General features: G+C 34.1%; 1 protein-coding gene across 16 annotated transcripts in view; it reads left to right on the top strand.

Annotated features, from left to right (window-relative positions):
- Window positions 1-15,295, top strand: part of LOC145284430 (lachesin-like) — a 1,332,212-nt gene that overhangs the window by 733,280 nt on the left and 583,637 nt on the right. The gene's annotated exons all lie outside the window — the stretch shown is intronic.

Below are 15,295 nucleotides of genomic sequence, written 5' to 3' on the forward strand. Positions count from 1 at the left end.
ATGTTTTTTTCTTCCACGCAAAACTGGTGACTTAGCACACCTACGATCGATACATACATTTTCTCCTTTGTTTCATCGAATATCATTAATTTTTGTTTTGTCCTGTTTATTCTTTCTCATTTCTTATGAATTTTGTTTTCATCACAATATTTTGTCCAAGGTAAAAAAAGAAAAACGGAAGAAAGGAAAACGAACAAAACTAACGTCTTTGATTCCAAAGAGTTGTATTGTATTTTCTTTTTCCCTTGGGGAGGACCAGGAGGAGAGGGGGATCTTTCTGAAGTCTTTTGCTTCAACGTGACTGAGCAATTGCCAAATATTTGAGTGTCTATTCTTTTATTATTCAGTGTTGTCTGTTATGTATACTCACTCTCTAATGATAATGCCCCCTCCCCATACCCATTAACATCTTTTCCTCAATTACCTATATCACTTGTGGAATAGAAACTTCACAGAAATCGAATAGATTTCTCTGTTTACCGACAATCAAATTAATGTATCACTTTTCCTTCAAAAGTCGGCCAATTCTTCATTCTGGCCATTACTTGGAATACGCAAGTCCACTTTCTGGCTGAGAGATGTTTATCGTCCGCGGATAAATGTTAGCATTTCATGCCAAAATAAAAGCCAGCAATATTTTGGGTGCTAATTTGTAAGGCCAGAACGAACCTCTTAAAGAGGTCGAGAATATAAATGAGAATGATGAAAATGGTTAGAATACATCATCTGGTAACAACAACAGGTTATAGATCATACTGTCGATAAAGGAGAGTAAACACGACCGTCTTTAAGGGAAAGCAATCGCGACCGCAACTGTCGTTAAGACAGAGAGAGCAAATGCGACCACGACTGTCGTTAAGAGAGCGACCATGGTCGTCATTAAGGCAGAGTGAATATGACCGTAACCATCAGTAAGGGAAAGCGAACGGAAGGTTTCTGACTAAAAACATCGCGTGTGGTTTCGATTCATTGAGAGAGAGCGAACACAGCCGTCGGTGAGGTAGAGAGCACGCGGTCGTCGTTGGGGAGAGCAAACACAACAGTGGCCGTCCGTGAAAGAGAGCGAACGCCACCGTGGTTGTCGGTGAAACAAACACAGCTTTACAAAAATGTATGTTCCTCCTTTATTAGCCATTTTATAAAGCTGTGAAATAAATTCTTTTCCTAATATCATAAGATGAAAGTAGGATAGCGCGGTAACAGAACGATCATCTGATTGGCAACATGATTGACTTTTGGAAATATGTCGCCTGCATCTTTTTTCTGCTCCGCATCTGGCCCACTTGAACACATTTATTACATTTCTGATTGAAACGAATGGGAACGTTATTGATTTTTTTTTATTTGTTCCCCCCCCCCCTGTACGAGACTTATTTTTTCAGTTTGTTGTTTTCTTTATCTATGTCGACGAACTTTACCATTGATACAAACCAAACACAAATGTCAACAAGAAAGTAGTTTGGTTCATGATACACTGCTGGGAATAAATTTAAATGTTAACTATATATATACTAGCAAGATTATCCGACGTTGTCTGGGTTAATGTAGATAGCATCATATGCAACATTTTCCCCAGTCTTTATCTGTGCCTAAATCAAAGCGTAGATTCCATGAACAAAGCTTCTTTCTTAGAACTGCACGCCTGTGGAACTTTCTTCCATTTGCCTGTTTCCCACCTGACTACAATTTGGATGTCTTCAAGTACAACATAAACAAATTCCTGATGAACCGCCCCCTTAAGTAAGACACTTGATCAGATCTCTATTACTAACGATTACTACGATACTATCCCACTGATTACTGTACACGCAATAACCTTATCCCCAAGTGGCTTCCGGGCCTTGATAAGTGGTGACTTCCATGTAAAAAAAAAAATATATATATATATAAAGGAGGGTTTATTTAACAGCAACTTTAATGTTGTCAAATAGATGTCTTATTTGCTGAGCTATTCAGATATGATAATGCTTTTAAACTAACGCTTATTAATTAATTAATTGTGCAACATGTTAGAAAAAGGTTAACTCCCTTTAAAGAAAGCTCATGACACAACTATTTCCACTATGTTCAAATGCAAATTTACATGTGCATACAATTATATTTAAGATACACTTCGTAGTATGTCTTCCTTTTTAAGGACAACTATGCACAAATGTTTTCACACACACACACACACACACACACACACACACACCTCGTATATATATAAATATATAAGTAATAAATAAAAATACAAATTCTCTTTTAGCAAACAAACCTCTCAAGATTGTAAAAGTTCAACACGATTAGGTGGAACAAACACTTCTCATCAGAAGAGAAAGAGCCAGGATTTAATTTCTTTTTATTTTTTTTTATTTATTTATTTTTTTTTTAGATTTATAAATCTAGCTCTCTCTCCTCTTCTGATGAGAAGTATTTGGCCTTGAAAGGCCATGGACTAAAGAGGTTATTTTTTTTCCTTATTGATCTGATGATGTAATAAAGTTTTGATTTAACTTCGAATTCTCATCTCTTACTTATATGAGAGAGGCGTAGACAACTAGGCAGAGGGAGAAGCGTTACTAAATATACTCAAATTCTTCACTTATATTTTATTTTAAAAAGGAAAAGATATGCTTGGATTTCATATAATTTTAATTTTTTAAAAAGGTGGCGGGGTATAAAATCAGAACCGCATACTCGATGTTTTCAGTCTGATACTTTCCCAACTAAACAATGCCGATATTTCTTCAGTCAGCATTAAAATAGAAAACTCAGATAGACATATTTGAAATTTGAAGAGAGATCTACATCCACTAGTGATGAGACAATTCTGATATGTTTTTTTAGATGTCGATACAATTACTGATTCCGATTCTTTATAAATTTCTAAATACTTAATTATAAAGTAGCTTTTTTATCCCGATTACTGTAAAAACACATGTTAAATGTGCAGATATTTTCTTAAACGTAAAAATACACTCGCATAGATTTTAGTTTTACTTGTAGTTTAAAATAAACATTTATTTTATTTTAACTACCAGCAGTGGAAGATTTTGCTTTAAACGAAATAACAAAAATACAATTGAAAGAATCGTTTTTGGTATCGGAAGATAGACAAAAAAATTTCCGATTCCGATTAATCATCGCAACACTAATATCCACAGGTCACTTGGAAACAAGAGGTGGGGCACTTAGATATCTGGCAGATAGAGGATATGTAGAGGTTCGGGACCGACTTACATCGTCTCCCTCTTAAAACATTATACATATGATAGTAATTGTCTGTATTTTTGAGATGAGGTGTTTTCATTGATTGAGATTGTCGGACTGACTTCCTCATCTTGTTTGTTAACGTCACATTTCGGCCGTTTTTCCCTCTGGCCTTCATCAGGTGTTTTGTATCGAACTGGGGAACCGTTTGTTAGGAGTTTCGAACCCAACCCTTTATTATTATTACGGGGATACCGTGTTCGGACTCCAGCTAGGCTCTGGGACATAGTTGCTGATTCTCTGTTTTGGATGTTACTTTTTCACTACCTTCGTTCAGGATTGAACTCAGCACCTTTGGGTAACTGTAAGCTCTGATACAAAGTCTAGGACCACTCGGCCATATGTCACTTGGTCCAAGTGACATATGGCCGACTGGTCCTAGACGTTGTATGTGACATATGGCCGAGTGGTCCTAGACGTTGTATCACAGGTTACAGTTACCCAAAGGTGCTGAGTTCAATCCTGAACGAAGGCAGTGAAAAAGTAACATTCAAAACAGAGAATCAGCAACTATGTCCCAGAGCATAGCTGGAGTCCGAACACGGTATCCCCGTAATAATAATAAAGGGTTGGGTTCGAGACTCCTAACAAACGGTTCCCCAGTTCGATACAAAACACCTGATGAAGGCCGGAGGGCAAAACGGCCGAAACGTTGTGAGGTTAACAAACATTATACATATGATTTCAAAATCATATGTATAATGTTTGTTCAAAGTTTTAAGAATGTTATGCATTTCTAAGGGTGCACTTGGGGAACACTTCCATTGTTTTCCGCAGTAAATGTTTAAAATACATTTTGCCTGACAAATCTATCAGGTTAATGTTGGTCTATTAAGCCGATAAAATGTTTGATGTTGGTGGAATATAATGGAAATGTTATGGAACCGGTCATGAAATAATATACTTAATATATTTTAATTCATGTACATTTCATTTTTATTATTACAAAACCAATTCTCTATTGAATATATATATATTTATATATATATATATATATATATATATATATATATACTAGCAAAAGTACCCGTCGTTGACTGGCTTCAAAAACAGCCTACAGAAAATGGACTCTGATTTATGAAAGTATGATAGGTTATGAAAAGGAAGAGTTATAAATTTGGGTTGAATTTGGGGGTATCAAAACCAAAGCAAAATATGATGAAAGTAAAAATAAAATAGATAAACCCCATAATTTATTATACCATACCTGTTCACACTGAAACACTTATCACAATATTCTGTGGATCTATATTAAAAAACCTTGTTAAACTTTGTCACACATTTCCATTCTATGGAGGTTAGGCGCGAACGAACACCCCATAATTTTATTATACCATATTTCTTCAAACAGAAACATAATTATCAAAGTATACTTACACAAATAGATATGAAAAGTCTTTATTAAAGTTTGTGCCTATTTCCATTCTATGGAGGCCAGGTGCGAACGCAGACCCCACAATTTTATACTATCCCTATTTAAGTTAAAACATACTTATCAAAGTATTCTTATGTACATCTATATCAAAAACACTTGTAAACGTTTTTTTTTATTTCCATACTTTGTGGACCAGGCGCGAACGCAGACCCCACAAGTTTAATGAACCACTGTTCTGCCAGATCAAACATACCCATTCCTGTGTCTCGATACGTCTTCTATCATGTAATCAGTTTTTTAAAATAGTCAACCATATAGGATCTTATTCGTGACCAGACACACATACACACACAGACATTCAGCTTTATATATATATAATTATTTACTATAATAATTAAATACAGACACTAGTGTTTCATCCTTTCAGGAATCTTCAGCGCAGAGTGTCACGATTAACACCAGTTTATAGATTCGAACCCAGAAACACAATATATATATATATATATATATATATATATATATAGTGATTTCATAAGTTTAAAAGAAAAATTGCTTTGGTGCCATCATCTAGAATCGAAACCAAAACATTTAGCGCTCTAACCCTGTTCACTACCGTTTGAGCTAACCTGAAAGATAGATAAGAAAGATTTCAAATTAAACCACTTTTAGCTAGCATTAGTTTATGCATGTGCAAACTAATAAAAATGTCGGCTAGTTGAAATGAGCATTTTCCATTTTAACTTGCAGACTTCTCTAGGCATTATTCATCCATCCAAACAAAGATTTTACTCATTATAAACCATCCTTGGTGTATGATTACTATTTCCTGTTAATTTTAGACTAATAGTTTATCGGTTAAATATTCACACAGTGACACACATACATGTTCTGATTTTATTTCTATAGATTATAGTATTTCAGCATATGTTTAATCTCATTGGTAATATTTGATGAGAAGGTTTGGACAAATTAAAGATGTCAAAGAGTTCACATGCTTAAAAAAAATTGCGATTAATTGTTTTAGGATATAAACAAAGTTTCTTGCTAGGTTATAAAATTTTAAAGAAATGCAAATTATGCATATTTTTAAGATTTGATGTAAACAAGTTTGAATTGCAAAATCAGACGGTATGAGGTCCGCCGACTTATAGAATTCCTGAATATTTTGAATATCCTTATTTTAGTCTTTAAATATTCGGTTCTTGTTCAGAATTCCCCCTATATTAAAAAACAAAAAACAAAAATATCTATATGATGTACATAGCTGTGATGAAACCGAAGTATATTCCAAAAAAAAATAAAATAAATAAATAAATTGATCACATAGTTTTATTTTTTAAATAAGAAAATTTAATTTTCTGAATAACTGAAGAGCAACCATCTCGCCCTCGATTTTGAAAACCATCTAAAATAATAAGCAGAGATAGAACTAAATAATTCATACTTATTAGATTTATGTTGTAATGCCTATGAATTCCCATTAATCACTTAAAAATTATTTTCTTTATAAAAATAAGATTACTTTATCAATTTAATTAATTATGATTTCTTCGTTTCGTCATGGATACATTATATAGATTTTTCTTCAATTTTGTTTTTCAGTAAACGAGGAATTCTGAACAAAGACTAAATATTCAGATCTATTGATTTTATTTTGTCTTCTTTCGAGATAAAAAAAAAAATCTGACTGATTGCTATGATTCTGACGAGTTTGACTCCGACTCCTTCTCAAACCTTGGACTCCGACTCCTTTCAAAACCACTGATTGCACAACCCTGCTTCTGGCATTACATTTTTTTTTTAAAGAAACATCTAATTGATGCGTGATTTAAACATTTTTTTTTTTTAAATTTAAAAACTTTTTTATTTGTTTATTTTGGGGGAAAAAAACAGGAAATGTGTCTAAGACCAAATTCCTATCGACATCTCTTCGTTTCGAAACCTAAAAAGTGCACGATTTCCGCACGTTTAATCTGTGGGTGTGATTACTGACTCAATTACTAAAACCAAACCGAACAAGGATTGTCTAAATGATTAAGCACGTGTCTAATAGGATGAATATTATATGAAGGAATAATGTTAGCCGACACCATATTCATCTTTTTTTTGCGTGGATTTTTCCGATCGGATCTCTTTTTATTAAATATTCATGCAACACTGTTTTCTTGCTGGCATTTGCATCTGAAATGTGTTGCACTGCAAACGTAATTCTTCGCTTGGCACAATCGTTTCTTAAGTCTTTGATTCTGTGCCAAAGTATCTTTACCATTATTAGTATTTGCCAGAAAATGAGTTTCTTTGTGAGTCATTTCTGCCGATTAGATAAATGACCCGTGGAAAGGACAAACAAAAATGTTAAATGTTCTAATTAGCAGTAGTTAATCTATCTTCCTCGTTTAATATTTGAAGTCGCAATCGTCCTTGTCTGTTGCGGATATAAAAGTATTCAATCCTCTTTGGGCACTCCTAATCTGTGACATTCTGCTGAATAAAAACCATAGTCTAAGAATATTACAGAAAAATTTCAATTTCTTGCCTTTGTAATGTCGCAGGAACAAACAAACACACATTGATGATTATCAGTCATGGCGCAACTTGTTTAGTGTTTAATTATTTAAGAGGACTATTCAACAAGAACTTTTTTACGTTAGACTTGAACATAACGCTGTCATAGTCGGCTAGAAATCAGCCCTAAAGTATTGTGTTCTAGCGACAGTTCTAGGAAAGAAAGTTTGCCCATGGAAAATTTTAGTTTCAGGCACAGATAGAGAGTAAGTTAAATTGTTGACAGTTGTTGTAGTTGAGTATTTGTTGCGAATGTTTTGTAGGAAGGGACCATAGATTGAAGTTCAGTCGAGCACCTGCCATGAAAATAATGATTGAGTAGAAATAGACTAGCAGTACTTTCTCTGTGAGAAGAAGAGAGTAGGAAAGCAATCGGCATATTAATATGAATTTAACAGTTTAACCGATGAACTCCATTTTTACTTTGATAGCTCGATGTTAACTGCCTCATGAACCTGTGTACCTAAAGAGGTCCTCTGAATGACATCTAGACATGAGAGCACAGTTTGGAAGCTTTAGGGAGTGCGGTGTGACTTTTAATTGCCTCTTTCCGTGAGGAGCAGTGTATAGTATCTGTTCTCATTCTACACTTTGTATGTTATGTCATCAGTTAGTGAAAGAGGCATAATAATTCTACACTAAGATAATTTTAATTTTTTTTTTTCTCAATTCAGAGTGTTCCGTTTTAGGGAGCTTGATTTTGCCAATATTAAAACAAAAAACGACCTTGTGTCGAACTCTACTTTTGCAGTGGGGGGGTGGTTACAAGAAAATAGAAACCTCTTAGTTTTCATTATTTCCAGATCTGCTTTCATAGTATCTGTCGGGGAGGATGAGGCGCTAGATATGATCTTAAGTAACATCCGGTGGTGAGACCAAAATTTTAGAGATTTTAGGAATGTAAAGTCATCCATTAGTTGCCTTTACTCCTTGGTCCACTGAAATCTGAAGATTACTGTCCTGGAGTAGTCGTACTTCTTAGCGTCACACTTATGGATAAAACAGAATATGTCCTGTGTAGGCATTCATGAATAAATATCTGAAGTTATAAAGCATAAAAACTTACAACAAAATGACTGCAATCGGCATTAAATAACCCTTGAAGGGTTAATATGCCAGAAAATTAAATTATGAAAGATGTGAGCTTATTTATAAAAAAAAAAAAGCGTTTATATAATTCATGTCGGTTTATTTATTGTCTGTTTTTGCCATTGCTATATTCTTTTGAGGCTTTCAATATTTTCTGATTAAGCTTTCTGTTAATTTCTTCCAAATTACGAAACCTTTAGATTGGTATTCCAGCTAATTTTAAATTTTCTTCCAAATTACGAAAACTTCTTCAGATAGGCATTCCAGCTAATTCTAAATCCTATGTGGTTGCCTAATGATTGGCCAAAATATTCAACAAAATATCAAGATCAAAAGCATCATCATCGTTTAATATCTGTTTTATGAGGGCCGTTCCTCCTACTCTGTAATTCAAAAAGTATAACGTTGAAGAGTCATGAAGACGGAAGTAGTACCATTAAAACAGGCGACTTTTTGTTCCAAAATTTATTTTTATACAGTCACCACCATTCTCAATCTATTTTTGACGCTTTTCATGCATAGGTCGTAAAAGGGTATGCTTTGTCACTCACATCTCTGTAGCAACTCTTAAATTGACAAACCCATCTCCTAACTGTGCTAACATCGAATACGTCGGCTTTGTAAATAAATGTTCAACAGGCGCCAATGAATATTGATCAGTTCAAATTTCTCTGTATGAAGAAATTCGATGACTCATCTCTGCTTCTGATGTTCGTTTGTGGCAGGGAGTTGCTTCCTTGATTTCACACCGTCAGTATTTGCAACATAGATGAAGCTTTCAGGTTATGAATGCATAAATCCAGTCATTATAAGAATGCAATCTGCAATCCTCTCTTATCCATTCGAGCAGAATAAAAAAAATAGGAGGCATTACGTTTGGAATGACCCTTATACATGTTGAACAGTTTTTAGAATTTGAATTCTAAACTAACCGTTATATGGCCAGCTCTTTATCCATACTTATCATTTTCTCACAAATTTTCCTTGATCTTCCTTGTGAACTGAGGCTTCTATCTCAACTGTTCGTCATTTACTGACCTAAGAACTCTTCATTCTTTCAACATGGTCATACCATCAAGGGCTTGTATTCTGTACACATCTATACATACTGTCAAGATTTACTAGATGCCAGGCGGCTTATAGTGTAAGACATATACTAATCGACTGTACACCCCTGGCATCAATTCGCCAACTATATTACAAAATACAAAACCTAAAAGCTATACTTGAAAATACTAGCACTGAAGATATACTTAGTAAACAAAATTAAATTTTACTTTAATTGTATTTTTAACATCGATATACACACATTAGCATAACTCTATCACTATGGACACGGTTATATATTATGAAACTTTCATATGATACAAACCTAATATCTAATTCACGGCTCTTACATACACAAGCAAAAACGTTCCATATAAACATAACTACATAAACTTCTGACACACATCTAAAAAAAAACCATAAAAATAACATCCCCCCAAATTAAAACTCAGTTGATTTGCTGTAAAACAAAACAAACAAGATTTAATTTTCCTCTACTATCTTCAGATTTAGTACGGCACAATCACGTTGACACACCAGTTCTCGCCAGTTAAGCAACGTTGAGTCTGAGCAGTACCAGATGGGTGACCATTTGGGAAGGTTAGGCGATGTATGTACTTTCTGGGAAGGTTGGGTTTGGGGCCACCACCCTCACTCCGCAAAAATAATTCCTCACTACAAAAGCATCTACAAAGTTGTAAATGGCCGCTGCCCCTCCAGGGTCTGAAGACTATGGATGGATAAAGGGTCTTCAGATTTAAGGCAATCTTTAAAACTAGCATACACATCTTTCGTATCATTTTCATATCCTGTCTCTCCATGCAATGCATGTCCCCAATCCTGGCTAGCCAGATTTCATTTCTATACATCAGCACACTGCGTACACATTCCTGATAGCCTCTTCCTTTTATTTTCTTAAATTATTTTTTTTAATTATTTGAAAATGTTATTATAATGAACAAAAAATAATTCATATTTAAAATTTCTCGAAAAGATTGGATGGCCATTTTGGTTAATAGTTTTCAACTTTGAACATAAAAAGTTTTGATCTTCTTATAAAAGATTTTAGTACTTTCGAACCATTTTCCAAACAATGATTTTTCTTTGGCTAGGATTATTTAGCGCAGACTTTATTCTCTTCTAAATCTTATACTCCGCAAAGCAAATAGTTTTCGCATTTTTTTTATTAATTGATGTCATTTAAGCAAAAGCATGACTAATCTATTTGTTCTGCATCATTTATGTTTGCGATATTAAATTCGTTTTTGTTTTTGTCTAAAGAGATTTCTCCTTCCACTTCTTCAAAAATACTGATTTTCTTCCTCAGTTGCAACCAAATATTTGTCTCTTCCCATATTCAGTTTCTCTAATCCTTCAAATCATACTTTCAGAAGAAAACTGTTTCTTTCTTTAGTCACTAGCAACAAATCCAACATATGCGTCGTCTCTTCATCTCTATAAAAAAGTTGGACTATTTATGGTAGTTACAGTGATATTTCATAAAGTTTCCTTATCTCAAATATGATACGGCATAATCACATTGACGCACCAGTTCTTATCAAATCAGCGAAGTTAAGCAATGTTGAGCCCAGTCAATATCAGATTGGTGACCATTTGGGTCCATCAGGCACTATATGTAGGGAACTTTGACACCTCTATGCAAGAACTGCAAAAAAACTAAGGTTGTTATCTCCCCTGACTGGGATGTATATTCGATTATAGATTCGACTTATGAAGTGAATATTTCCTTGACACTTCCTCTTTCAGAGGAAATCAGTTCGACCCACCTAGAGTGAATGCTGTAATTTTCTTTTTTTTTTGTTATCTGACATGTGCATTCTCATGACAGTTTTATAAGCTTTACTACTTCCGTGATGGCTCATGATAAATATTGGTTGCAAGTATTTTGATTGTGATATGATCACTAGATATCCATACAACGCCAATCAGCTCCTTTATCTGGTTTTGATTTTCAACATAGCTCCCTTTTTGACTGGGACTCAATAACTCCACCTACCCCACCAGAATATGAGATAGCAAACAAGTGCTATATCTTTCCAAGGGTGGCCTTGAATTCATCTGTGTGGCTAGACCAGCAACTACCTCAAGCCAGGCTTGAAACTCGACTGTCTAGGCGACAGTCAGCGCTTCTCACCATTAGACTATTTGACTGCAGCTGAGATGCGAAATTACAATGTTTAAACATTGTCCAAGTATATGGAGAGAAAAAATACTCATCCTGGGATGAGTAATTCTAATTTTTATTTACCAGGCATTTTTTTTTTTGTGCGAAATGAGTAAATTAGACTCATTTAAGTATCTATCGCTTCAACATTAATTTCATCAGAAAGCATTTCAATTTATTCGTGCACCTTTCAACCAAATGGTATTATATATAATTTTATTTTCATCTTGCGGAATCTTTTAAGATGAAGTCTTCATAATGTGTGTATTCATTTTTTTGCGGATTGTCATCCTCATTATTTGAGTCTCTACGGTTTCAGGTGAGCATTGTTTGAAGATAGCGGTTTCTATCCTATCCAAAGCAGGCCAGAGGATGAGTTGGCCGAAATATGGTGAGACAACTATGGAAGGCAGTAATTACTGGGGATATAGTTACAAGACTTGGCACTCCTGTCCCGTCGTGGTTAACCACCCGAAGAAGTCAGAGAATAAGATGGGCAAAACGTGATGAAACAACTATAAAGATGAGGATAAGTTTGCAAAAAAAATTAATACACATATCGGCCATTTTTTTTTTTTTTTTTTTAAGTATAAATAAAGCTCCTATTCCAAGCACACTTCGGTTGAGCAAAAAACTCAGTAGTTCCCCTCCCCCCCCCCCCAACACACACCTTAAAATATATTTCATAATGATGCATTTCGGTTCATTTGTACACCAGACAGCCATTTCATTCTTTTATGATATGGGGTAACGTAAAATCAAAAACCCCCACCCCTAGGGGTGGGGGAACCAATGATGAAAAAAATAAATACATTTGTTGGTGACTCTATTCATCCAGAAAGATCTTTGCACTTTTAAAGCTCTGTGATGCCCTTTTTATTGGCTGGTGTTTCTATATCCTTCATCTCATTTCGGTGAACTGGAGATTCTCTTTGATGTTATCCATAAAGCATTTTTTTATTTGCGCTCAACTGTCTGATTTCACCCACCCCATTCCATATACAATCCGGCAAGACCATTTCATTCTTCTGTGATGTGGCGATTCTAATGAAGCTAAGCAGGGGTGATCATTGCTTCAATGTTCATCTGATAAATAAAACTTTCAGTTATATTTATCTTAGAAATGCAAAAACCATTTCTGTTCAGATCTTATTCCAATAACGCACACATATGTATAGTTATGAAAATTTATATGGCAATTAAGCTACACAATTTTCTGTGTTTCATTGGCGTAAGAATTCATCAGTTTTCATAACTTACTACCTAACTCTACTCGACTATTAAGCACTGTTGAAGTAAATACTGAAAATTGGTGCATAAAATATTATTGTTTCATAAAAATTATATAAACAAATAAATGACAAAAGTATTTATTCAAAATGTTCAAAATATTAACCACCTTACTATTTATTTCTCTAAATAAGTTGATCTGCACAATTCTTGACAGCACCTGTTTCGTCGTACAAACTCATTTATGTAATTATTTTTTTCAAATATTGAATTTATTTCGCAATTAACTCATCAGAAGAAAAAGCATTTATCAATTTTAGAAGAAAATAAAGGCACATGAGCATGATTACAAAATCCGAAAATTGGGAGAGACGTTGCAATTATTTTCAAAATTCAAAGCTGGTATAATAAAATGAACATCTCTCCCAATTTTCGGATTTTGTAATCATGCTCATATGCTTTCATTTTCTTTGAAAATTGATAAGATGAGTTAATTGCGAAATAAATTCAATAACTGACAAAATAATTACATGAATGATTTTATGCTACAAAACAGGTGCTGTCAAGAATTAGACATGTCAACTTATTTAAAGAAATAAACGGTAAGATGGCCAACATCTTGAAAATTTGGAATATAGACTTTTTTTATAGGTTCTGTACTTAGATTGAACTTCATAAATTAAAGGATTGGTATAAATAAAAGTTGAAATATAATTGAATAAACATTTTCACACACACACACACACACACACACACACACATATATATATATATATATATATATATGAGAGAGATAGAGAATAATAACTGTCATAGAACAGATAAAATGAATTTCTGAACAGTTTCCAAAGATTAAAATAAAAGCCTAATGTGACTGAACCTTATGTTAGGAATCCTTATTCCACTAATCGATCAAAATCCATTAGATGATTTGGGTTATAGAAAGTGTCTGCAATTTTAAACTTTCGGGGCTCTAAGAAATTGATTGGTGTCTAATTACTATGGATCAAATTTAATGTAATTCTAAAATATTTGGATTTTTAAATGAGATTCTTCCTATATTATACACTGAAATGTTGGCAATATTTATTGATGCCAAATAACTATTAAAATTTCAAAAGTATTAGAGGTGTCTGAATTTTCACAAAGGCTTCCACTCCAATTCTACCTCCTTTGCATAAAACTAAATATAGTTTACATTATGACACCTTGCCCTAGCAATTATCTTCAAAATGATCAGTTAATTAGTTTAAGAGTTAATCATGTACATACAAATATGTATGCATATACGCACACTTAACTTATATATATAATGTTTTGTTTTATTTTTTTATTACCGTTTTATCTATTTGGTTACATATGTTTCGCATGTTGGACCGTGTTTACGATCTAACAGCCTCGTCAGACCTTACAGAAATGGTTCGTTAGTATTAGGAAGAATTATTTTTAGGAGGAATACGGGGGGGGGAAGAAAAGGGAGGGGGGTTAGGGTAGGAGATAATATAGGGGAAGGCGGGTAATGACAATATTTCAGTTTTGAAGGTTAAAATATATTAGGTTGTATTGTGTGTGTGTGGGGGGGTAGCAGATTCAGGTAGGCTTGGGTGGAGATATGTGGATATAGGGAGGGGGAGAGGATTGTAAAGAGAAAAGAGAGGCGATAATGAGAGGCGGGGGGGAGATAGGAGTTTCAATTTTTGGCTTTTATAATTTTGACTACTTTTTCCCCCCCTTGTTCGATAAGGTATATTAATTAGATGAGAGGGAGAGAGATAGATGGGAGGAAAGAGAGGGATAGGGTTAGTGTGGCTGTCATTGCTCTGCAATAGTATTGAGCACTCTCCCCAGGTTTTTACTAATTACCAGTTTTACCAAATATATATATATATGTATATATATAGTGCAGACACTATTGCCAAGATTATTGTTGAGGAAAAAATAAGTATTACTTTTTTTATATCTATTCAAACTTCATGACTTGTTCTTTTGATTTCACTTAATGAACCTATCTTCGGCGATGATAAAAGCTTCAGGGCGATTCCAGAATCGGCCGCAGGTCTTTGTCACAGTCTCAACCTAGACCCCCTAAGGTTTTAGTGATCCTGGCCTTTAGATCACAAATAAAAACCAAACAAAAAAGGGACCTTTTAGATGTCCATTTCAAAACCTATATGACCTTTTTTTTTTTTTTGCTGAAAAATATTTAACTTGTAATTCTAAGCGGTATATCAATCAAATAAGATTTCTTGGTAAAAGATTGCAATTTGCAACAAGTTATGCAAATACAAGATATATACGAGATGCTCTTTTTTTTTTAAATTTATTTTTGCGTTTTCACCCCAAACAAGGCACAGTGCCACTTTAGTATAGAGGGCTACTAACTGGGGCATAATTGTAAGGATACTATGAAGGGAGTTGAGCAGCAAGGTGTCTGCTTACATTATACTTGAACTTCTGCATGTTAGTACAGTCAGAAGTAGGAACTCGGAAGGGAATTCCAAAGTCTAAAAGTTCTGGGGAAGAAACTACTAGAGTAGAAGGCTTTCTGACAT

Source organism: Euprymna scolopes, chromosome 9 (genome assembly GCF_053919585.1).
Source record: "Euprymna scolopes isolate OS-2025 chromosome 9, ASM5391958v1, whole genome shotgun sequence".
Lineage (NCBI taxonomy): Eukaryota > Metazoa > Mollusca > Cephalopoda > Sepiida > Sepiolidae > Euprymna > Euprymna scolopes.